Genomic DNA, 26,736 nt, shown 5'->3' on the forward strand with positions numbered 1-26,736 from the left:
AAAATGAATGGTCATGAAGGCTGAAACATTTGACGCTAACATCCTAGCAACATTTCTTAGTTTCCTGTTGGTACCGAAGTACAAAATGCTAGGAAATATCAGTGACGTTTATTGAAGCGATTTCCTTTTTCTGTACTTGTGGGTTGATACTTCCAATCAAGTGTTGCTGATTAGATTCTGAAAGCATGTAATTGATTTTCAAACTCTTTACATCCTGGTTGCTATGTTTAAACAGCCACATGAGAAACATTTCCTGAGTCTAGGTAGATTGCTTTTTGTTTTACATGAGCAATAGCTTAAAAGGTGAGTTGACATTTAAAGAAATAAATATTCAAGCACGAGGTACATTTGAAAGTCATTAAGATTAATAAAGGTTTACAATAACATATTATCCTTAAGTGTTGACACAAATACTATGCTGTACTTATCTGACACTAATCTGTCTAACATATGAAGAATGGAAGCAATGATTTGATTTTGACCCAAATAATGATGTAATCATAACCTTTGCAAGAATGAATTAAAGCATATTCTAACCTTTTCATTATTTCACATTTTCACTACCAGAAAATCATTACTCAAAAGGGAAAGGAATGATTTTGCAACGGGGTCTTGCTTAGGGTTATATTTCAATTCCTCATAATGAAACATAAAGAAAGGACAGGAAAAAGAAGGTGAGGACATTCTATCAAATCACTACTTGCAGTGTTTCATATGTAATACTCAGTATAGTTTAAGACTTAACCAAGAGAACAACCCATTATGTCTCAGCAGCAAATCTGTCAATATGCTGATGGAGCAGAGGCATAATATATGTTATTTGAATATTGCAACAGGTAACTTTTATTTGTAAAATGCAAGGAAGATTTTACTTGAAGGGAAAAACTTCACAACCTAAGGATTTAATTAAAAAATATCAAGTGAACAAAAATTCTGAAAGCCTGTGAACATTAAACTAGATGAAAATTACAAACTTTTAATATGAAAAATTAAGTAGATCATCCCTTGATTTGTTGAGCATAATAAAGCTTATTGAAACTAATCAAATGACATTTTTTCTTATGAAGGTCTTTCTGATATATAGCATTGGAAACTTACTTCATTGTTCATGATCATTAATGCTGAATTTAATTTAATTCTATTTATTTTAATATTCAAACCTTTATTAGCTTCTGACACCGGTCAACCCCACTCCTGGGAGCAGTTCCCTCCTATACTTGCAAGATCATTTAATATCTACTTCGTAAGGAAGTCTGCATTTAGACTCAGGTTTGTTTGCTTGATTAATCTGGTGAACTTAAAGACATTGCTTAGTCAAAATTCAAACAACACATGGATTCTAAATTGCTCCAAGGTCAATTCTCAATTCTATACAATTTGCTGATTTTTAAAGGGGGGAAAAAAAAGATTTTCTAACTTTTCTCCAATTGTTTCCAAGGACAACTGACAATTTAATGCTATCATTTACATGTAGGCCAAAACGTGATTTGTTCCTGTCTCCTTTTCATTTAATTCAACTTAAAAAAAAAAAATGTATTGATGGCCCACAATGAGCCAGGTTTTATTTCACTTTCCAAAGATACTTTAGTGAATCAAACAAAGATGCCTGCCTTTGTGGAGCTTATATTCTAGAAGCGACGGGGCAGCAGATAATGATAAACATGGACACATAAATGATATTTTACATTAAAAGGCAATGAGCCTTATGGAATGAAAGAACAAGGAAAGGGTTTTCAATTGTAGGCGGGGCCTGGGGGTGGATTATACTTTTACTTAGGCTGGTATGGGTAGACCTCCTTTTGGTGATAGTTGAGCCAAAAATTTGAAGAAGTGAGGGACTTCACCCATGAAGATATCTGGGGAAAATTGACCCATTCAGAGTCAGAGCAAAATCCTAAATGTGGAACTTGTCTGGTATGTTTGGAGAAAGCTATGAAGCTAGTGTCACCGGAGAAGCAGAAGGTGAACCGGAGCTCCCGCTGCATCTCAGTGATGTGAGATGTCTGAGAACTAAGGGAGGGGTAATCATGTGGGGCTTTTAAGTCACTTTGAAGAGTTTGGTTTATATTCAGAGTGAAATGGGAGCTAATTTAGAAAGACTGAACTTCTGTTTGTTAATGACAATTCTGGCTACCATATAGAGAAGTTGTGGGAGAGGAACTGGGGTCAAATCAGGTCACCTAACGATGAAGCGCTTCCTGTAATTCAGACAGGGAGTGACAGAAAATACAGCCAATCCAAATAAGTACATCTATTTCAGGAAACACCCTGAAGCATCTTTGAATAGGACACTATCTAGTTTACACACCAGTCACATCCGATATTCAAAGGATTTTATAAGGTTATCACTTTAAGTTAAGTTTGGGAACACACATTCACTCCTCTTCTGTGGAGAATGGCTTTTGGCAAGATATTTTTAGTGCCATAACTACATTTCAGTGTGAATTATTTGGTGTGCAGATTATATAAAACGCTTTGACGTATACTATATCAGTACACAGTAAAATCAAAGAGGAGAACTAAGCAGGGCTTAATTCATAGGCCTAGTGTTGCAAACTTCTTTCCCTTTGTCCCTCTGAAATCTGCTTCTCAGAGTTAGACACAATAGGTTGAGCAACAAGCAAGGATTAGGTATGGTTCACATATGATTCCAGAGTTGGTTTATAATCTTGAATGAGAACTGAAAAGTCAAAACCCCTTTACTACAATTCCTTTTCATGTGACTCTTGGGCATGCCATGTTTAAGAGGTACTGTGCCCCACATCCCTTTAGAAATACTAAGTATTTATCTAACTGCCATTCTCCTAGCTCTTTCTAGTCATGGTTCCAAACTGAGCCATGATTTTGAACCATCATTCAACATTTTAACGAGTATGTATTTATGTATCTAGTAAGTTTGGCCAGCCTGGCATTTTCATATGGATTCCCACATATACAGTTTAGGAAGATTACACACATTAAAATGGTTCTTTCTTCCAAAAGTCCCTGTTATATTTACTATAGAGAAAAAAAATTGGATGATCATTTTAACCCTTGCTAATGTTTTTTACAAGATTACAAAAAGTTTTATCTAATAAATAACATAAAATATGTTTTATAAAATATAGATAAATTTTACAAAATATATACAGAGGTTGTATTAATAATTAATAATTAGTAAATAATTAATAACCAATACAAAACCAATCAGGGGGTTGCTGCTCAGATACACAATTATGAGGATAAAAACAGAACAAAAACAAACATCACTGGAATACAGACCCCCCTCAGCTCCACCACTAACTAATAATAGGGATTGTCCTTAAGGACCTCCTGCCTCCCTCTTGCTGTCAGAATCCATTGTTAGCGACACCCTTTCTCTTTCATCCCTCCACATGTGTACAAAACTCCCAGTACAACTGTATTTAGCTGTGTTCTTTCTCATATCAGGTAAAAAGTAATACGCAAATAAATATGTAATCAACGAGGTGAGTTATTTGTCAAATCTTGTGAGTTGCAAGGCCTTCTTAGTATGACAGCTAAGGAGAAATTCAATGTTTATATTAGAAAAAAAATGAATTTAATTATGAAATGTAATCAGCACTCATATGCTGTGTGCCTGCTCCTTGAAAAAAGTTTTGCTAAGTCATGCCTTCAATTTCAAGACCTTACAGTTCATTGGAATGAGGAACTATGAATAGATATGTGCACATCACTACCTCCAGTATAAGACACTGGGAGAGAAGAGCTGGAAGGTAGCACTATAATGCCCTAGATTGCACTAGACATTAAATCTTTACCCATAGGATACCCATTTCATTTTACTAAATGGCTCTCTATAAACCTAGTGAAATGAATGATTTGCCAGATATTGTAAAGAGGGTAGAACTACAGGATTTTATAGTGTAGGTTCAAACTCTTTGCCTGACTCTCGTAGTTTATAAGCTAGTCTCTTGCAGCCTTCACACAATGATGTTAAAAGCAAAGCAGCTACAAATTCCCTACCGTCGTCCTGGGCCCCCGTATCTCCAACCAGGAGTCGCTGAGAGGACAGAGCAAAGCGTCACCCTGCTGAATAGCAATTACTGCTTCTGTAATACCTATAATAACTGGCCCTAGTTTATAAAATTGAAACAAATTGCTTACAAGTGATTATTTTCAAGCAACATAAATAGTTTAAAGCTACTGCATCTGAAAAGTTAATTACCCTGAGTGCAACTCAGCATAATTTGCCTTTATAAAATATTTTATATTAAAAACCAGGCTGTTCACTAATGTCAGACGAAGGATTGTTCCCTTTGTGACAAGTTCACTTTTAATTTGCTTTTATTAATTATTTACTGATCCTATTAATAAAGAAAAACTGGAAATATATTACATAGCCTTTTATTTTTGGAAATTGAGATATATTTAGAACTAAAGAGGAAATGAAGGAAGTAAATGTTCTCGTAATTCTTCACTCTCTGGCCGCTTCTATTCCAGAGACAGGAACAGCCCCCAAGACCACACTGTGAATTCGTCTGAGAATATCAACTGGGCTCAGAAACTTCCTCTCCCCCGCCCTCCAGCAAAACACATTTTATAACCAATCTTAACGAGCTGCAGTCTAGTGACTGTCAGTGGTCAGACCAACAAAGCTGACAAATTAATGTACCTTAAAGCATAGTTAAGTGGTAATAGCAGTGCTGTTTTCTCAGAGAATGTTTGCATTTCAGTAGGGACTCCAGGTTACCCCAAAGGAATTGACAATTAATAGTGAAGCTATACAAATGGCACTGATCAGAAATACCTATACAAATGGGACAGGATTAAGGTATATATATTTTTTCTACATATATTTGCTCCTACAATTTCAATTAGGTAATGATTTTCTGTTTTCTTTCTCAATGGACATTTGTTGTAGGAAAGCAGAAAAAAGCAGCTTAAAGCCAAAGACTTTTCCAGTATTTTATAAAATCTGAAATTGAATAAAGAGGTAGGTGTTCCACGTTAGAAATAAAGAGGATGATAACTTTGGGAAAGACAAGCCAACGACGGGCTGGTTTTCCCCAAGGATGAAAGCAGGTTGGAAGAACCTGAGGATTGTGAGAGTCGTGAGCCGACCTCCACCTGTTTGTGGGGAGGAGGCTGGGGGTGAGCTCGGGCTTATGGAAAAGGATGGAACTGAGCAACGTGGACGCTGGATCCCCACCCAGGAGCATCTGTATTGACCTAGTTCCTGAGCACGGCCCAGAAGCAACAGAGCTAATGGGAATGTGTCCTATAATACCTTGGGGCCATGTAAACATGTAAAGCACTGCGTTGTGCTGGAGTGGAAGTGTGCGCCCCACTAATTGCGTTTAAATTGTACTTCTCCCATTCCTAGTAACTCTATTTTTGCATCCACACCCCAATCTCTCAGCTTCTGTCTTTCTAGGTGTCTCCTTGAGCGCTATACATCACAGCAGATGCAAAGCAGGGTGTGATACATCTTTCTGGAGCATCAAGTTTTTTTTGTTTTAAAGTATTTATTTATTTATTTATGGCTGTGTTGGGTCTTAGTTTCTGTGCTAGGGCTTTCTCTAGTTGTGGCAAGCGGGGGCCACTCTTCATCGCGGTGCGCGGGCCTCTCACTGTCGCGGCCTCTCTTGTTGCGGAGCACAGGCTCCAGATGCACAGGCTCAGTAACTGTGGCTCACGGGCCCAGCTGCTCCGCGGCACATGGGATCTTCCCAGACCAGGGCTCGAACCCGTGTCCCCTGCATTGGCGGGCAGATTCTCAACCACTGCGCCACCAGGGAAGCCCGAGCATCAAGTTTATTAACTAGAATTGGAAGAACCAAGGAGTCCTTGGAACAAGAACTATCCCCCTCCCCCACCAACACGGAAGACAGAAGAGTGGGGGAGGGGAGACGTGACCCAGGAATGACAGTCCAGTCTCTGAAGTTTCACCCAGGTGGGGGTTGAGGGGCAGACCTGCAGCCACGGTGGCCTCGCCTTCGGTCGCCCGGGCTGCTCCGGACCATCCTCTGAGCTGGCCAGGGTCTTGGATACGATGCTTCTGAAGGCCGCGCAGAGAACACCCTCATCTTCCCCTGCACCGGGCCCCAGGGAGCGCGGCGGCCTGACCTTCCTGCCTCGGTCATGCATGGGGTTCACATGGGCTCACTTTATTATGACGCCGCATGCTGGGCAGCTTGCAACAAAGATGTTTCAAAACAAAGTTCCAGATTCTCCTAGCCACCCCTTGCTTTTTCTGGCTGTGGCCAGAGGGAGTGGATGAGGACACACTCTCAGGCTGCCCAGTGTGGGAGGACCCTCCAGTGTTGGACACACCCGGGGGGCAGCTGGTTCCCTCTGGGGCTCCAATCCTGCTGCTGGTGGAGGGGGATGTCCCAGTGCCACACTGGGGGGCTGGGCTGGGGGTGGCAGTCCTCGACTGCAGGCTGGGTGGGGGACAGGCAGACTCACCGGTCTTCTGCCCCGCCTGCTGGTCTTCCTGCAGCTGCACGTTTTCTCCCTGGTAGAGCCACCTGCTTTTCAGGGGGGACACCACAGGGCTTGGAGAAGGCTCGAGTTCACTGCCGCTGAGGTCCCCGCGACAGAAGGGCCTCACAGTTACGATGGAGGCCCCTACCTGGGGTTTCTTGGCGCTCACACTGCCTGTTCCAGCATCCTGGATCTGGTCGCAAGTCAAGCCCGGAGTCGTCACCGTTGTCACCTTCAGGTCCTCTTCACAGGGTGGCTGCAGTGGCTCCTTCTGGCCCATGTTTAACCAAGCATGCCTCATGAGGTCAGGTAAGGTGCCTCTGTCACTGGGGTTGAGGGCAATCATTTTTTGTAATAGATCCCTTATCTCCAAAGACAGATAAGGTGGGATGTGGTATTTCCCTTGTAGGACTTGCTTCCGCAGCTCCTGGTAGTCTTTTCCCCAAAAGGGCTGGCACCCAGTTACCATGGCGTAGAGCACTACTCCCAGGCTCCACACGTCCACCGCAGGGCCGCTGTAGCTCTGCCCCAGGAAGATTTCCGGGGCAGAGAAAGGGGGTGTGCCGCAGATTGTGTCCATTTGTCCAGAGTCATCACACTTGTTGCTGAAGCCAAAGTCTGTAAGTTTGATATTCATGTTGGAATCAAAGACGAGGTTCTCTGGCTTCAGGTCCCGATGCACGATGCCCCTCTGGTGGCAGTGCTGCAGGGCGGAGAGCAGCTGCTGGAACGGGCCTCGGGCCTCCGCCTCTGTCATACGGTCATGGATCTTCAAATACTGGCACATGTCCCCCCCACTGAGGTACTCCATCACCAGAATAAATGCCTCCTCTGTGTTAATCGCCCCCAGCAGTTTTACAATATTGGGGTGATTCAGGAGCTTCATACTGCACACTTCCCGGAAAAGTGCCTGGGCACTTGCGACGCTCTGACGCCTTTTCTTAACCACCTTGAGAGCCACCTGTGTCCCGGTCAGAATGTGCCGCGCCAACTTCACTTTACCGAAGGTGCCTTCACCAATTGTGCAGAGGATCTCAAAGCCATCAATATGAGCCTCCTTGTCAGCAGAGTTGGCTGTAAGGCCCTGCATCATGGTGACCTGCTAACTACACTGACTGACAGCACTACCTAGCAACGCTAAGTACGCTAACTAACAATGCTAACTGTACTAACAGTGCTAAGTGTGCTGTCTCTACTAACAACGCTAACTACGCTAACTGTACCAACGGCGCTAACTAGCACTAACTACACTAACTATGCTAATCAAGTATTAACTACACCAGCTATGCTAACTATACCAACAGTACTGACTATGCTAACTGTACTAATCTAGCAATACTAACTAAAATTAAGATACAAATGAGAAAAAGAACAAAGGAAGAAAAGAAAGCAGAAGAAATGGAAAAGAAACACCATAAAATTGAGAAGAAGAAATTTAAAACTAAAAGAAATGATAAAGAGAGAAAAGTGAGAAGAAGGCAAAGAAGAAAGAAAAATGAGAAAAATAAAAAAGAGTAGAGAAAAGAGAAAAACAAATCAACAAAATGGCAGAAACAAGGAAAAAACAAGCTAACTGTAGGTCCAAGGCCGTCAGGTCACCAAAAGCAGCTTCCTGGGCTCTAAGGACCAAAAACCTGGGCCCAGCTGCCCCTTTTACAGGGCTCTGTGAAGTACATCACAGTGGTGCACTCTGAGGTCAGAGCAAGAAATGGACGCATCACAGCTGGGGGTAAACCACAGGGGTTTTCTCACTTCTTGAGTTCAAGGCCCCTTTACACTTAGGAAAAAGGATCCCAAAGAAATTTTTCTTTACGTGTGTTATTAGACATTGGTATTCACTTTGTTATAAATTAAAATCTGTAGAATACTTCAGTGGCCTTTTTATTTCTCGTTTGAAAATCTGTAATAATTTTAAAGACCTCATAATGTCTACACTTGAAATATTCAATTCCTTTTCCTTAAATTCTGGTCTCAAAATAATGTTACAACTTAACTGACTTCACGATACTATACAAAATGTTCTGCCGCATAAGACACGATAAGGTACATTATGAAAGTTCTATGAAGCTGAGAGAAGATTTGCCAGGAAGGTCATGAGCAGATTTCTCATCAGGAGACTCGGAGGCCAGATGGCATGGCTCAATGTACTTCAAGTGTTGAAGGAAAGAAACCGTCAACCAAGAATCCTATATCTAGCAAAACTTTCCTTCGAAAATGAGGGAGAAATCAAGACATTCCCAGTTAATCAAGAGTTGAGAGAGTTCTTAACCACCAGACCCGCCTGCCACAGGGAGTTCTTCAGGTTGGAGTCAAGGACCCTGCACAGTAGCTCAAAGCCTTATGAAGAAATAAAGACCTCTGGCAAAAGTAGATAGACGGGCGATGAGAAAAGCTAATACTGTTGTAACTTTGGTTTGTAGCTCCACTTTTTGTTTTCTATTTGATTTAAGAGACTAATATATAATAAAGCACACCACACACATAGAAATCAAAAAAAAAATCTATACCTAAAGCTATTACTAGAATTAAAAAATTTCACACATCTTATTAATATATACACTTGATGAAAAAAGCATTGAAACTTAGCATCAATATTGATATAACTATTTAGGAATTTAGATGACATGTTCCCCTATGTAATTAAATTAATATTTGGGAGAAAATTAGGAGATAAAAATTCTTTGAAATCTTAACATTTCATTATAAAAATAACCTTAATAATTACATAAATGAAGTAGAACTTTGGTGTGTAGATTTCTATCTACATATACATGGAAAATTATGAAATATATACAAACATGTACACACAGAATGGCCTTTACATATTCTATGAAAAATTCGTTCCCACCAACTAATGTATCACGGAAAAAAATTTCCAGAGGAGATATAGATAGATAGATAGATAGATAGATAGACAGACAGACAGACAGATATGGATATATGTATCTATGTTTGCCTCTACAGACCCTTACTAGTAGTTGACATTATGGATGGTTCTACTAATTGACTCTTCTCAAATTTCTCCATGTAAGTTTGAGATAAACATGTAGGACAGCTTTCTTACCATGTGGGTAGTAAATGGGAGCAACAAGGACTATTGAAGGAGAACACAGCACATTGCTGCGTTAGTCTACTGAATATACTAAAAGGAGAAATTGAACCATCCCCATGTCAATCCTTGGGGATTAAGCAGAAGAACAAGGTGTTTACGTTACTCAAGTTTCAAACAAGCGAACAGACACCTCAGCACTTCCAGGTAATTACATTTCCACAAAAACTCCTATGAACATGCCAATAAGTCCAGAGCATCAAGAACTATGGCTAAAGAGGCCTTATGAGGCACTCAAAGACCTCACTTAGCCTAGAGTAAGTGGTTATACAGACTAATCCTTCTGTAACCCAAGTGAGGGGTGGAGAAGAAGCACTTCCTCATAGCATAGGGCAGTGGTGATGGACAGAGAATATGCAAGGAATGAACTCTTAATACTGGCATCTTGTAGGCACACAGAGTATATAGATCATAGGAACAATGAGAAAAGAAACCTTTAGTTCCTTTAATTGGCTGAATTCATTAGAGGCTAGTATGGTTTAGACAAAAAAAAAAAAAAAGAGGCTCTTTCTAGCACAAGAGTTGGAAGATTGGTGGCCTATTTCAGTAGTTCTTATATAATCCAAACTCAGGTGAACAAGTGTTAGAGACAATATACTTTATTATGATCAATCTTTGTAGGAGAGGCATAAACCCAGTCTGATTATATTTGAAAAAAAACTACTGTGATAATACTTCCCTTCCATGTGTTGGAGTATAATCTGCCATAATATATTTGGAGAAAATCTGGAATTTATCACATTCACAGTGAAAAAAAGAACAATCTGCCAGGGATTGGGGAGGGGAGGAGGGAAGGATGAACAGCTAGAGCAGACAGGATTTTTAGGGCAGTAAAACTATTCCACATGATGTGGTGGTAATGGTGGGTACATAACATCATGCCTTTGACAAAACCCACAGAACTGTAGATCACAAAGAATGTGAGCCCTTAAAATAACTGACTTTATTTTATAACAATGTATCAATGTAGGTTCAATTTTAACATGCTTACCACACCAAGGCAAGATGTTAATAATGAGGGCAAGGGAAGGAGTGGGAGGGGGAGTATATGGGAGCTCTGAACATTCTGCTCAATTTTTCTGCAAGCTCAAAACTATGCTAAAAATAAATTCCAATAATTCAAACAATGGAAAGGGAATAAGAAAGGCATATGAAGTTAATACTAAACTAAAAACTTTGGAGTAGGCATATTAATTTCAACAAAGCTGATTTAAGAATCAGCTTGGGACACCTGGAAACAAAGGGCAGGGTTAGCCCCTACAGCCAGTGCTGCTTTACAAGATTTGGAATAAACACATAACTGAGTCTTTTGCTCCATGTGGGAGTGAAGAAAAGTGTAGGAGGGGCCTTGCCTCCAGCCTTACAGTCAGCTCCCTGAGGGGTTGTTCTCTATCTTGTTTCATACTGAGACTGTTTATTGGTGACATTCTTTCTGGGTCAAAACCATTCCAGTGGGGGTAAGCTGAGACGAAGTGAGAGAGTGTCATGGACATACATACACTACCAAATGTAAAATAGATAGCTGGTGGGAAGCAGCCGCATAGCACAGGGAGATCAGCTCAGTGCTTTGTGACCACCTAGAGGGGTGGGATAGGGAGGGTGGGAGGGAGATGCAAGAGGGAGGAGATATGGGGATATATGTATACATATAGCTGATTCACTTTGTTATACAGCAGAAACTAACACAACATTGTAGAGCAATTATACTCCAATAAAGATGTTAAAAAAAATTTTTTTTTTAATTAAAAATACCAAGGAAAAGGTGGGACATTACATATTAATAAAAGTATCAATTCTCCAAAAGGACATAAAACTCCTAAAGTTGTGGAATCTGACATCAAGCTTTCAATATATGTGAAGCAAAAACTGATAGATCAAGTAGGTACAGAATCAGTAAGGATAGACTTGACCTGGACAGTAATAGCAATCAAACTAATATAATTGGCATTTATAGACTACTCCACTCAACAACAATAAAAGATACATTTTTCTCAAGCTCATGCGGATCACAGAGAAAAGTCTCAAGAGGAATTTTAAAAAGCAATTATATAGAATTAAAAATTAAAAAAAAATTGTAGATACAGAGAAAGCAGTGCTGAGAGGAAAATTAAGTGCATATATTCAGAAAGAAGAAAGATCTATAATCAGTAATCTGAGCTCCACCTCAGGAAACTAGAGAATGAAGAACAATTTAATATTAGTGTAAGCAGAAAGTAAAAAGAAATAATACATATGTGAGCATAAGTTATTGAAACTGAAAACTTTAGTAGAGAAAATCAATGAAACCAAAAACTTCTTTGAAAAGACCAGCAAAACTGATAAACCTCTAGCCAGGTTAACAGAAAAAGAAAAGAAAAGAAAAAATAATTACCAGTATCAGAAATTAAAGAGACGTCATCCTGACCTGTTTCATGAATGTTAAAAAGGCAGTAAAGAACAACAAGCAGAACTCTATAATTTAGATGAAACAGAATGATTTCTTCACAGACACAAATGCTTAAAACTTACACAAGGAGAGACAGGTAATCTGATCAGGCCCATATCTATTAAAAAAAAAATTGTATCAATAATCAAAAACCTTCCAAAAAAGACACCTTCAGTTCAGATAGTCACCGGTGAATTTTACCAAATCAAAAGAAAGGGTGCCAATTACCACAATCTCTTCCAGAAAACAGAAGCTGAGGAAACTCATTCTATGAGGTCAGCATTACCATAATACCAAAACCAGACACAAGCATTACGTGAAATAAAAATATTTATATATCATGTTAAGAAGTTGAAAACTTTCTCACTAAAATCCAGAAAAAAGGAAAGATATTCTCTTTTACTCTTCCTACTCTCCGTTTTACTGAGATTGTTAGCTAGTACATTAAAACAAGTAAAAAAAAAAGAGAAAGTATTTGGCTTGGAAAGGATTAAATAAAGCTGTCTATACTTGCAGATGACATGATTGTCTCTGCAGAAAAATATAATTTTGGAAAATTATGGAAATAATAAAGGACCATAACAAGGTCACAGGATTCATGGTTTAGTATATATTTTTGTGTATATGCTATACATACATATATGTGTATTTTGTATATATACCGTACATATAAATATAAACACACATACATTTAATACGTCAATGAAATTTGAAATTAAAACATACCATGTTGGGCTTCCCTGGTGGTGCAGTGGTTGAGAATCTGCCTGCCAATGCAGGGGACACGGGTTCGAGCCCTGGTCTGGGAAGATCCCACGTGCCGCGGAGCAACTGGGCCCGTGAGCCACAACTACTGAGCCTGCGCGTCTGGAGCCTGTGCCCTGCAACAAGAGAGGCCGCGACAGTGAGAGGCCCGCGCACCGCGATGAAGAGTGGCCCCCGCTTGCCGCAGCTAGAGAAAGCCCTCGCACAGAAACAAAAACCCACCACAGCCAAAAATAAATAAAATAAATAAATAAAATAAATTGCTAGTTAATATTAAAAACAAAAAAAAACATACCATGTATATTGTACCATAAAAATGAAGTACTTAAATATAAATCTAACAAAATATGTATAGGAACTATATGTGCAAAACTATAAAATGCTGATAAAAGAAACCAAAGATTAAATAAATCAAGAGTTATTCTGTGTATACTGACTGGAAAAATCAATATTATTAAGATGTTTATTCTTCTTAACGGTATCTATATATTCCATGCAATCCCAATCAAAATTCCAGTGAGCTATTTTCTTGATATTGACACACTAATATCAAGTTAATGTGGAAAGGAGAAAGACCTAAAGTAGCCAAAACAATAATAGAAGATTAACAGCATAGCTGTAGTGCTAACAATTCCTGATTTCAAGAATTACTATAAAGCTACAGTAATCAAGAGAGCATGATATTGGCTCAAGAATAGACACATAGATCAATTAAACCATAGAAACAGCCCAGAAGGAGAGGCACAGAAATGCAGTCAACTGGTATTTCACAAGGGACAAAGACAATCAAGAGAGAAATAGATGAATGGATAAACAAAGTGTGGTACATTCAAACAGTGCAATATTCTTCAATGAAGAAAAATAAATGAACTAAAATGCCATGAAAGGATATGGATGAATATTAAACGTATAGGGTAAAATGAAAGAAGCCAGTAGCAAAAGTCTACATACTGAATTATTCCACTTATATGACATCTGGAAATGACAGAACCTATAGGCATGGTAAATCAGTAATGGCCAGTAGATTAAAGAAGGGCTAGAAATGATGATGAAACACAGGGAATATGTTCAGAGTTTCAAAACAATGCTGTATACTTTCATTGCAGATACATGACACTAAGCATTTGTAAAATTCCATAGAGCTTTACAGCTCAAATAGTAAATATTAATATAAACAAATTTTAAAAAATCATTTAAGAGGTCAGGGGAATCCAGGATGGGTGCAGAATGTAACTCGGGGCTGGGTATATGGGAACTGTCTGTATTACCCTTTCAATTTTTCTATAAATCTAAAATGTTTTCTAAAAACAAAAACTTATTTTTAAAAAATTCTGCAAGACACAAATAGAATACATTCAAAGAAAGTCACATCATAGTCAAACATCATAAATGAAAATAATATTTAACCAGAAAATAAAAAGATACATTATATTCTGGCACAACAATAAGAAGAATGAGAGCTAACATCATCAGAAACAAGTGAAGCCAGAGATAATAAAATCATATATTTAATGAAATTATAGGAAAAATGTGTAACCCCCAAATTTTATCTCTACTAATAATTTTGTCCCAAAATTAAGGTTAAATAATGAAATTTTCAAATAAACAAGAACAGGCAGAATTTGTTGCTAGCTGAACCAGACTGCAAGGAATACTGTTGATAGCTCTTCAGATAAGACAAAGAAAACCAAACCAAACCAAAACAAACAAACAAAAATCAGCACAAATTTACTGATGTACGTATCTGCAGGAAGAAACGAAGAGCACCGGAAAGGGAAATTGTGAATTTAACTATAAAATAATATTTATAAAATATATTAAATAGTTACTAACTCTTTAAAGAAAAAACTACACTGTGGATACATAACACATAATAGAAGGAGAATGAGTGACAACTAAAGTACAAAGGACAAAACAACAATACATGGTATTTTACTTACAATAATGGCTAATTGGCATAATTTAAGTCACTTTGAAAAGTTAAAGATTAAAAAGCTGAATTTAGAAAATAACCAGTAATAACACAAAGCAACATACAGTTAAAACACTGACAGAATTAACAGGAGTTACAGAAAAATATACAATGAACCACAGCTATTTCAAATAGGATTTTCTCATAATTAAAAACAAAAAAATCAGTAATGCTATAAAAGCTTTATTTTTTATTGAAGTAAAATTGATGTATACCATTATAAAAGTTTCCGGTGTGCAACACTGTAATTCAATACACAACGGGATCATCATCAAAAGTGTAGTTATCATCCATCACCACAGAGTCGATCCCTTTTACCCATTTTGCCCACCTCTCAACCCCTTCTCCTCTGCTGTATCTCTTCTAGATATAAAAGTTTTAAACTATATTATTATCTAACTTACCTAACAGAAATTTATAGAATACTACATCTGGCAGCTAAAATACATAGTCTTTGGGGCTATAAAACAAGTCTCAATAAGTCACAAAGGATCATATGTTCTGTGAACATACATAAATGAATAAATGCTTTCGCGAAGAATAATGAGATAATCTTATGTGTTTGAGAATTAGCAGTACGTGTCTAAATGAACACTTGTTTAAAAAAATGCAATGGGAATTTAAAATATATTATTGACAGTATGGAAATAGAAATGTACCTTATCAAAACTTATATGATGGAGGCAAAACAGTCTTTGGATATACTTTATCATTTAAATATGAAAGTTTAAAAAATCAATCAGCTAAGCCTCCATCTCAAGATTCTAAAAAGGAAAAGGGAAAATTTAAAACCCAGAGGAAGAAGAAGGACAAAAAGTAGAATGATGAGAACAAAGATCAAAGATATAAAATAGAGAAAAATAACAAAGCCATAAGCGTTAATCTTTGAAAGTTTAATAAAATTGATAAACTCTGTAGTAGTAGAATAATACCCCCTCCCAAGTTGTATAAGTGTTATTTCCCAGAACCTGGGAATATGTTCCCTTACATGGCAAAGAGACATTGCAGATGCAGTTAAGTCAGGATCTCCATAGCGTTTCCTGAATTACCCTGGTGAGCCAGTGTAATCACAAAGGTCCTTATTTTGAAAAAGAGTAGACGAGGGAAGCAGAAGTGTCGGAGTCAGAAAAGGAGATGTGACAGTGGAAGCAAAGTGAGAATGATTTCATTTCAGGCTGTAAGTATGGAAGGGGGCCAGTAGCTGAGGATTGGGGAGAGCCTCTAGAAGCTGAGAAAGGCAAGAAACTGGATTCCCAGAATGTGCAGAAGGCATGGGGTCCTGTAAACATTTTAACTGTAGCTTAGTTAGACCTATTTTGAACTGTGATCTCCAGAACTGTAAAATAATAAATTTGTGGTGTTTTAAGTCACTAAGATTGTGTTAATTTGTTACAGCAGCAACAGGAAACTAAGAGAAACCCTTAGCAAGACTGATAAAAAAATGTAAAGTGCACACAAATTAACGTTAACTGAAAGCAGTATAGTGGTGCCAATACACATATTTTCAAATTAAAGGAGAATAAGAGAATAGTGTATTTCCTTCTTGATTTTCAATACTGTATTTAGCAGAAACCAACTTTATTTATTAGCATAAGGACATAGGGGCGACAATGAAAAACAACAATCATAAGGAGAAAAAAGAAAAGAAAACAAAATGTACTATTTAATTGTAAATGGATTAAAAAAATCATCCATTTTTAATTTGCTGTTTCTTAACTTTTTTTTTTTAACATCTTTATTGGAGTATAATTCCTTTACAGTGTTGTGTTAGTTTCTGCTGTATATCAAAGTGAATCAGCTATACATATACATATAGCCCCAGATGCCCTCCCTCTTGCCTCTCCCTTCCCCCGTCCCTATCCCACCCCTCTAGGTGGTCACAAAGCACGGAGCTGATCTCCCTGTGCTTGACTATCTTTTTAAAACAGCAAGATGTCCAGATCCTAATATCAATAAAACAAATTAGGACCATAAATGACTCCATTAAAATAAATCTGTTGCCCATAAATTTTCTAGCAATTAATATAAATCAACTTTATTATAAATTGTATAGTACACTCCTGCCAAATTGAGAACTATATATTTTATTTCCATCTGTATTTTGAAGTGTGAATACTAGAAAATTAGCTTTAATAAAAGCTCAATTAATCTAAGTAATAATGCCTAAATATCTCTTGGTGTGAAGGGTCTTGAAACACATGACTTTCCATCCCAATGCCAGTTTTGTCTAATCATCTTATGGGCAAAATTTATGTCATATTTTTACTTTGAAAAATCTATTTGGAACAAAGAAAACTATAGTTAGGCAACAATTCCTGTATTGTTGAAAATTAGCAACTGTTATCACAACAACAACAATAAAATGTACTTTGACTCCAATGTAATTATGTACTTAATTTTTCTCTTTTTTAGTTTTCAAGAACCATTTTTTATTAAACCCACATAAGAAAATTTACTTATCGGTGTTATTTCTATTTAATTTACAAGAAGACTGAAGCAACAGCTTTGTCACTATTATATATTGCTTAAATTTTTTCACTGATTTTCTGTTAGAGTTATTTGGAAAGTTTATAGTCCTTAAATTTCGATTAATGTCCTCACATTTTGTTGCATGTGTGCTCAGTTCTCCCAAAAATTATTTGAACTTGACCACTCTGAATATAAAGCTGGCATTCAAGTCAATCAAAAAATTACTTATGTCTTTGGTGAAATGTCTATTTACGTCTTCCGCCCATTTTTTAATTGGATTGTTTGTTTTTTTTGATATTGAGCTGCACGGGCTGTTTGTATATTTAGGAGATTGATCCTTTATCTATTGTTTCATTGGCAAATATTTTCTCCCATTCTGAGGGTTGTCTTTTCATCTTATTTATGGTTTCCTTTGCTGTGCAAAAGCTTTTAAGTTTAATTAGGTCCCAGAAGACATACAGATGGCCAAGAGGCACACGAAAAGATGCTCAACATCACTAATTATTAGAGAAATGCGAGTCAAAACTACAGTGAGGTGATACCTCACACCGGTCAGAATGGCCATTATCAAAAAATCTAGAAACAATAAATGCTGGAAAGGGTGTGCTGAAAAGGGAACCCTCCTGCACTGTTGGTGGGAATGTAAGTTGATACAACTATGGAGAACAGTGTGGAGGTTCCTTAAAAAACTAAAAATAGAACTACCATATGACCCAGCAATCCCACTACTGGGCATATACCCTGAGAAAAGCATAATTCAAAAAAGAGACATGTACCACAGTGTTCACTGCAGCACTATTTACAATAACCAGGACATAGAACTAACCTAGATGGATAAAGAAGATGTGGCACCTATAGACAATGGAATATTACTCAGTCATAAAAAGAAACGAAACTGAGTTATTTGTAGTGAGGTGGATGGACCTAGAGTCTGTCATACAGAGTGAAGTAAGTCAGAAAAAGGAAAAAAATACGTATGCTAACGCATATATGGAATAGATTCCATATATGCAATCTAAAAAAAAAAAAAAATGGTACTGATGAACCTAGTGGCAGGGCAGGAATAAAGATGTAGACATAGAGAATGGACTTGAGGATATTGGGGTGGAAGGGAAAGCTGGGGCGAACTGAGAGTAGCATTGACATACATACACTACCAAATGTAAAACAGTTTGCTAGTGGGAAGAAGCAGCACAGCACAGGGAGATCAGCTCGGTGCTTTGCGATGACCTAGAGGGGTGGGATAGGGAGGATGGGAGGGAGGCTCAAGAGGGATATGGGGATATATGTATGCATATGGCTGATTCACTTTGTTGTACAGCAGAAACTAACACAGTATTGTGAAGCAACTATACTCCAATAAAGATCTATTTAAAAATTACGTATGATTTAAGTGAAATTCATTAAGACTAAGTACTTAATGAAAATTAGCAAGGTGTTTCATCTCTCTTCAGAAACAAATATCCATTTTTACCTTTACTTGATATATCTGAAGTAACGTATATAGATTTGCCTTTGAATATTACATTTCTTCCATCTGGTCCACTACTATTTTGGAAAGCTTGGTCCTTTCTGAGTGAGAAACATAAGATTTGAAATGATTAAGGTCCATTTATAACATTACTATTTGCTTAAATTTTATATCATTATCTGTCATTATTGAGTAGAATGCATCACCCCTGAAGGAGGCATATGAGTCTAATGGTAAAAATATAAGGATGAGGCATATATTTAGGTCATGGATAACTCAGCAGGTAATGAAGAACGGAGGAGGCATTTAAAATCCCCTACATTTGAAAATCTTGTAAGCCAAAAGATGATTCTTAAACTACAGAAAATGTTATGTGTTTATCTAATTGCTTGATAGTGTTTCTTGTTTTCTTTCATAAAGATGCATGGTACTGCTATTGGGGAAATTAAATTTACTTAGACCGCATGAAATCGTAAAATAAAACAGTACTAATTATTACTAATACTAATACTATGAGAAGAAGAAGGAGAAGAAGGAGAGGAAGAGGGGAAAATTCAATTGTAATAATTTCCATTTTTAAGTATTTTATGTCCCAAGCTCTCTGCTATGTGGTATATGTGAATTAACTTATTAAATCATCTCACCAGACTTGTGGGTAAGTACTACACTATATAAGATTCTTTTGCCTGAAAAAAATAGAAAATCCCAATTCAGTAAGAAAAATTTATTACCTCATATAGCAAAGACTCTAAAGGTCAGGCACCCCCAGGGTTGTTTAATTCAGTGGCTGAATGATGTCATCAAGAACCCAGCTCTTTTCGTTATTTTCTGACCTGCCCTCCTCAGCACCTTTGTTCTCAGCCTTCCTCCCTTCATGAGAGTAAAATGGTTATGACTCTGTGTGTAAGCATGAGAACGTGTAGTAGAAAATGTGGGTAACTCTTCTTGCGTGAGTTTTCTTTTTTAAAGGGGAAACTTTCCCCAGACTCTTTCCAGCAGACTTCTCCAAATGTAAATGAAGATGAATACAAATTTAACCATGATTAAAATATATTTTTTATCTTTAGGGTAGGATCAAAGTTTCATAATCATCCCTACATCTATCACTGGCAAAGAGAATAAGATTTTAATGATCAGCTTAGAGTACGCAGGATTTAACAGTGAGTCCTATGGGAGAGAATTAAAAACATGAACAAAATAACCAAGTAGGGAGATTGAAAGTCAAGTAGGCAACCACTTATGTCTGCTACAGATATTATCTTTACTTTCTAGATAATCAAACAAGGGATAAAAGAAATGGTGAGATTAACATTATTGGGACAGGAAGTTGCAGAATATGAATTCAATGACACGTTGAAGGGTTGGAGAGATTTAGTAGCTTGTTCCAATAAGACAATGCACAGTAATGTGTTAGAGGAGGAAAAAATAAAAGAAAGACATTTCCCTGGACTTAAGAAGGTGATGTCTGTGCCAGAATTCCTATCATTAAGTTATTTTCTAGACCAGACATTTATTTCAGAGATCTAACTAATATTTTTACTGTCTTTTTTTTTTTTTTTTTTTCTATTTGAGGTAAGAGATTCTAGAGCATATTTGAATGTTGATGTGATGATCCAATACACAGGAAGAGGTTAATGAAACAGAGAAAATCAAATAACGGCAGGAGAAATTTCTTTCATAAGTCACTAGTAGAGGATAACAAGAATAATTACTGAGAGATTTAAAAGAAAGAAATCCCTTACAATGTTTGAGAAGAATGAGAAAACATGGATATACTCAGTAAAGTCTGGAAAATTATTCATAGAAGACAATGCAGCCAGTGTTTTAGTTCACATCCTCATTATTATCCTCAATTTTTAATTTTTCATCTTTATTCACCTCTTTATTCTTCACATGTTTCTCCTCATATACTAACTATTAATTTTCAAGTTCCTTATAAAAATTAAAATACTATTCTGGGGAAAATGCTACTAGAAATCTTTATACACTTACACAAACCTTAGAACTCAAGCACATCATAATGAAAACATAAACTAAGACAAATATATAGTGTTTGAATGGCATCAAATTTTATTGTGTTAAACTGTGTAAAACTTTCCTATAAAAAAATGTAAAGGTTTATATTAAGAAGTCAGACTGCCATTGTACTTTAATCAGGCGCTCATCTAAATGGACATGAGCAAGACTAATTTTGTAGAATTTAGATGCTGAGCTGAACCAAACTTATTATAAAAGAACTGGTGAATCTATCACAGCAAAGGTAAGTAACTATCTTGTAAAGTAAATTCATCTATAATGCAATAAAAAGATGTATTAAATCCAAGGATGAGAGATTTGTTGCTGCCCTTGAATATACATTCAAATAGCTTTAAAAAAATCTGCCTGAAGGCCCCCCCAGGTGTGTGGTTAGACGAGGAGTATAGGGGGGAACTGAAGCCTTAAAGCCCACTTAAAGCCAACAAAAGATCAGAAAGAAAAATTAAGGAAACAATCCTATTTACCATCACATCAAAAGAAATGAAATACCTAAGAACAAACTTACCTAAGGAGACAAAAGAACTGTACTCTGAACACCATAAGATGCTGATTAAAGAAATTAAACATGACACAAACAGTTGGAATGATATACCATGTTCTTGGACTGGAAGAATCAATATTGTTAAAATGATCATATGACCCAAGACAATCCACAGATTCGACGCAATCCCTATCAAATGACCAATGGCATTTTTCACAGAACTAGAACAAAAAATTTTTTAATTTGTATGAAAACACAAAGACCCCTATTAGCCACACCAACTTTAAGAAAGAAAAACGGAGCTGGAGGTAACAGACTTCCTGACTTCAGACCATACTACAAAGTTACAGTCATGAAAACAACATGGTACTGGCACAAAACAGAAATATAGATCAATGGAACAGGAAAGAGAGCCCCGAAGTAGACCCAGCCACCTATGGTCAATTAATCTATGACAACAAAGGCAAGAATATGCAGTAGAGAAAAGACAGCCTCTTCAATAAGTGGTGCTGGGAAAACTGGACAGCTACATGTAAAAGAATGAAATTGAACATTCTTTAACATCATACGCAAAAATAATCTTAAAATGAGTTAAAGACCTAAATGTAAGAATGGATACTATAAAACTCCTAGAGGAAAACATAGGCAGAAGACACTTTGACATAAATTGTAGCAAAATCTTTTTGGAACCACCTCCTAGAGCAATGAAAATAGAAACAAAAGTAAACAAATGGGACTTAGTTAAACTGAAAATCTTTTGCACAGCAAAGGAAACCATAAACAAAACGAAAAGAGCCTACAGAATGGGAGAAAATATTTGCAAACGATGTAACCCATGAGGGATTAAACTCTAAAATATACAAACAGCTTACACAGCTCAATATAAAAAGAAAAACTCAATGAAAAAAATTGCAGAAGATCTAAATAGACATTTCTCCCAAGAAGACATAGAGATGGCCAACAGGCACATGAAAAGATGCTCAAATCGCTAATTATTAGAGAAAGGTAAATCAAAACTACAATGAGGAACCACCTCGCACCAGTGAGAATGGCCATAATCAAAAGGTCTACAAACAATAAATGCTGGAGAGGGTGTGGAGAAAAGGGAACCCTCTTACACGGTTGGTGGGAATGTAAAATGGTACAGCCACTATGCAGAACAGTATGGAGGTTCCTTAAACAACTAAAAATAGAACTACCATATGATCCAGCAATCCCACTTCTGGGCACATATCTGGAGAAAACCATAATTCAAAAAGATGCATGCACCCCAGTGTTCACTGCAGCACTATTTACAGTAGCCAGGACATGGAAGCAGCCTGAATATCTATCGACAGATGAATGGACAAAGAAGATGTGGTATAAATATATATATGTGTGTGTGTATATATATATATATATGTGTATATATATATATGTATGTATGTATATATATATACATATATACATATACACACACACATATATATATATATATATATATATATATATATATAAAACGGAACACTACTCAGACATGAAAAAGATGAAATAATGCCATTTTCAGCAACATGGATGGAACTAGAGTTAATCATACTAAGTGAAGTTAAGTCAGACAGAGAAAGACAAATACCATATGATATCACTAGAGTGTGGAACTTAAAAAAAGAAAAAATGATACACATGAACTGATTTACCAAACAGAAACCAACTCACAGATAAAGAAAACAAACTTATGGTTACCAAAGGGGAAAACAAACTTATGGTTACCAAAGGGGAAATGTGGGGGGGAGGAATAAATTATGAAGTTGGGAGTAACATATACATACTACTATATATAAGATAGATAAACAACAAGGACCTATGTATAGTACAAAGAACGATACTCAATATTTTGTAATAAACTGTATTACAAAAAAAATGTTACTTTGCTACACTTGTAACTCACACAACACTGTAAATTAACTATACTCCAATAAAAAAAAAACTGCCTGAAATTAAAAATAGTAATAATACTTTAAAATCATCTGTAGCCATGATTCTTTATGAAATGTAAAAAGTGACCAATATTTTTGTATCATTGTTAATTACATATATATTTTTTGCTCTATTTCTTTGATGTGATTTGGAAACTTCAGACAAGGATATTCATCCCCTCAATGCTTAGTCTAATGTATAGATAGACCTACTATAATCAATCTTTCAGGTAACATAAACATACAGGTCTACTCGTGTATAATTAATTTTCAAAAATAACACTTTCTAAATACAGACATAGAGGAAATATTTACAGGGAATTTTCATTATAAAGAAAAACTCAAATTACAATTTTAAACAGACCACTGAGCAAATCATTTTGAAATACTTGATCAGGTATTTAGAGGTTACTATAACAATAATCAGATCTCCCTCAAATACAGTAGTATGTATGTGTCTATATATCTATACATATGTATATATATATATATATATTATATTAAAAAACTTTAAAGTAATTTTTCCCACCCCAGTGGATAGTGTATATGTCCAACCCAGTTAAATCTTACCCTCTTTCAACAAAAATTAAACAAAAAAGTGTTTGTGGTTTCTAACACCTTGTCTTCAAAACAAAACAACAACCAAAACAACAGAAACAAAACAAAAAATAAAAGCAGCGTACCTACTAGTTATGTCAGGGTCATTAAAACCCCAGGGAGTCCAAAACCCCAAGGGGCACGTCTGGATGGAAGCTGCCTCCCTTTGCCGGAAGCTCCAAATTACAAAAATATCAGCTGCAAAAATTTTCCTTGACTGCTGGAAGATTGGAGCATTGTAAATTAGACCACAGAGTTCCAATAAACCTTAACTGGAAAAAAAATGTCTAGCACACTCTAGTGAATCTTGGTCTCTATTTTGATGATTCATCTAGTGAGTCATATTCCTGGAAAGATTCTCTAGGGTCCCACAAAGGCTCACGCTTATTGTCCAAGGCTAGAACTCTTATGCACAGTCACATCCAGTCTCTGTTTTGGGGGTCTGCCACTGTGCCTGGGTGCCTGGTGCTGCAAAGACTCAAAACATAACCACAGAGGAATAATCTAGACAAACCAACAGGTCCTGGAGATATTTCTGGATCTCAAATAAAGATGCCCTCTTGCTTCCTCGTGAGTTCCCCTCTGAGGTCTTTGGAGCCTTTAATGTGAGTGGACTTCATTCTGGACAATCTAGAAAGAGGTTCTAATCATGTTTTTCGTCCAAAGAGAAGATACCAGGTTCATAATCTGTGATAACATCATCCCCTCCTCTCAAGGAGTATCTGCAACAGGATGCAACACTATCTGTTCTAGCTATTGCCACCACTGTTGTAACTTTTTCTGGGGCAAAAAGATCCCTAATCCCTTTCAGTCAGCATCACTGAGAAGGGGCCAGGCCATGGAAAAGTCTGAAAAAGAATGGTAATCCAAAAGATAGTTTGCATTTTCTCCTAGACACAAAAATACTAGTGACTTCTCTACCAATTGATACAGGAATATTTTTTCCTGTCTTCTAAATATTCCATTATACTTGAATAAATCAAGCTCCCTGACTCTTCATTAGGGGCCCAGGGAATAACACCCCGTACTTCCCATTCTATAATAATGGTTTTGACATTTTTATTTCTATCTCTTTTCCATAGTCTACAAGCTTTAAGAGGAAGCACACAATGTACCTTATATTTACCATAATTTCATTGTATAGCACAGTGCCTGACCTGATATAGTATACACAAAAAATACTTCTTAGTTAAATGAATGTATCAAAATTTTCCCATCAGTAAGTCATGCCAACTAGCTAAAAGTTTAGGGTTTTGTCATTCCATACTTCTTCTTTTCCAAAGAAGTGCATGAGGTAGAAATTAGCCCTTTCTAAATATTATTGCATGTCTTTACATAACAAGAAAACTAAATAATAAAAAGCGTAGATTGAATTTTTCTTCACGAAACAACAGTTCTCAGTATATGAAACAACAGGATGGAATGCACAACTTGCTTTGGGGACCTCACCTGACTCTCCCTCAGATCATCTTGAAAAATGCACTGTGAATTATATCTTATCAGGTTAACTGACTACTCATTTTAGCTCTAAGTAAATGGCCAAACATAGCTGACATTTAACAGAGAACACAGAAGTAAAGATTGCAATCTTTTAAGTAAGTTTCAGACTTATCAAACATAGCATTTTTCTTGCATATTGCTGTCAGGAAAACTATGAGTAACACTTTTTAAAAAAAAAATCATCGTTGCCGTCAAAAACTGAAAAACTTTGTAAGTTAATTGGGAAGTAAATTAAGAATCAGCATGTGAAAAATATAAAATCAAAATATTCATTTCACACAAAACCTCTGTGTCATGATTAATAACACTATTTTATAATAATCATGATTTCTCACAGTTTGATCTTTATAGGTTACCATAAGAATGCAGTTGATTAGTGTTTGCATGTATCTTTCTTGGTTATTACCTCTTAATCTCCTTTCTACACAAACAAAGGCATAAGGATATTAAGAAGAAGGAGAAGGAGAAAGAAGAGAACAGAGAGAAGAGGAAGGAGAAAATGAAGACAGAAAAAATATTACATAAAGGAATAGTTACTTTTCTGTATCAATTTAGTTAGGCCACGGCAACCAGATATTTGGTCAAATATTATTCTAGATGTTTCTCTGAGGGTATTTTTTAGATGAGATTAACCTTTAAATCGGTAAACTTTGAGTAAAACGGATTACCCTCTATAATATGGGTGGGCCATAGCTAATTAGCCTCTTAAGGGAATTCTGCCAGCAGACAGCCTTCAGAATCAAACTGTAGCTCTCTCCTTAATTTACTGTCACCTAAGGAAAAGGCCATATGTCTCTCTGCGGAAGAACTGAAGAAATCCTTGTCATATGTACTGACTGCATTGTTGCAAAAAACCCTTTGTTCTAGCTATCTGGCTCTTCACCAATATATGAGCTATGGATCTTCAAATAGACACAGTTCCAGAAACTGAGTAGAGAATTATGACTTTTTCCTGGAGTGACTACTGTTCTCTTTCTGCTCCGCCATGCGTGCCATTTTCTTGCTGCAGACGTTAACAGCACCCAAGCTGGCTGCCTGTCTCTTTTGCCCTTTGGAACACGATGCTCACTATCTTTACCACCACCTTTAGGTCACATGAACCTTAGCTGCTTTTCTGACATTGGAGGTCACTCCTGTTATTTTGAGATCCATAGATTAACAATTCCAAGTTTGTTACTGCCTCCCTTGTCATCAACTCAGCCTTACGCAAGAGCGCTACCACTTAACCTGTTGTGTTGCCGATGCCGCTCATCAATGCAGTTTGGATGGCCCTGGCGAATGGTATGTATTCTGGCTCCTCCTGAAAACCTCTCCTCTGGTAGGTTTTCTGGACTCACGTAATTTATTCTATCCAGCTTTCTCTCTTCCTGTAGCCTCTTTATTCTGTCATGGCAACTCAGCTATGTCTGTTGCTCAACATGGGACATTTCTTTCTTCATTCTTCTAGAGTGTTGAGATAGCTCTATTTTCTGGGGCCCTTGCCTGAGTGTTCAATCCTCATGTCCTGA

At 36.8% G+C, this 26,736-nt stretch overlaps 1 long non-coding RNA gene across 3 annotated transcripts in view; it reads right to left on the reverse strand.

Annotated features, from left to right (window-relative positions):
* The window catches only part of LOC309654095, a 92,574-nt gene that overhangs the window by 50,625 nt on the left and 15,213 nt on the right, over positions 1-26,736 (reverse strand). For all 3 annotated transcript variants that reach the window (XR_014259832.1, XR_014259833.1, XR_014259834.1), the window contains exon 2: positions 12,708-12,862. This is a non-coding gene — a long non-coding RNA (uncharacterized lncRNA). The remainder of the gene's footprint in view (positions 1-12,707; positions 12,863-26,736) is intronic.

The sequence above is a fragment of the Balaenoptera physalus genome, assembly GCF_965194825.1.
Source record: "Balaenoptera physalus genome assembly, contig: HAP1_SCAFFOLD_1937, whole genome shotgun sequence".
Lineage (NCBI taxonomy): Eukaryota > Metazoa > Chordata > Mammalia > Artiodactyla > Balaenopteridae > Balaenoptera > Balaenoptera physalus.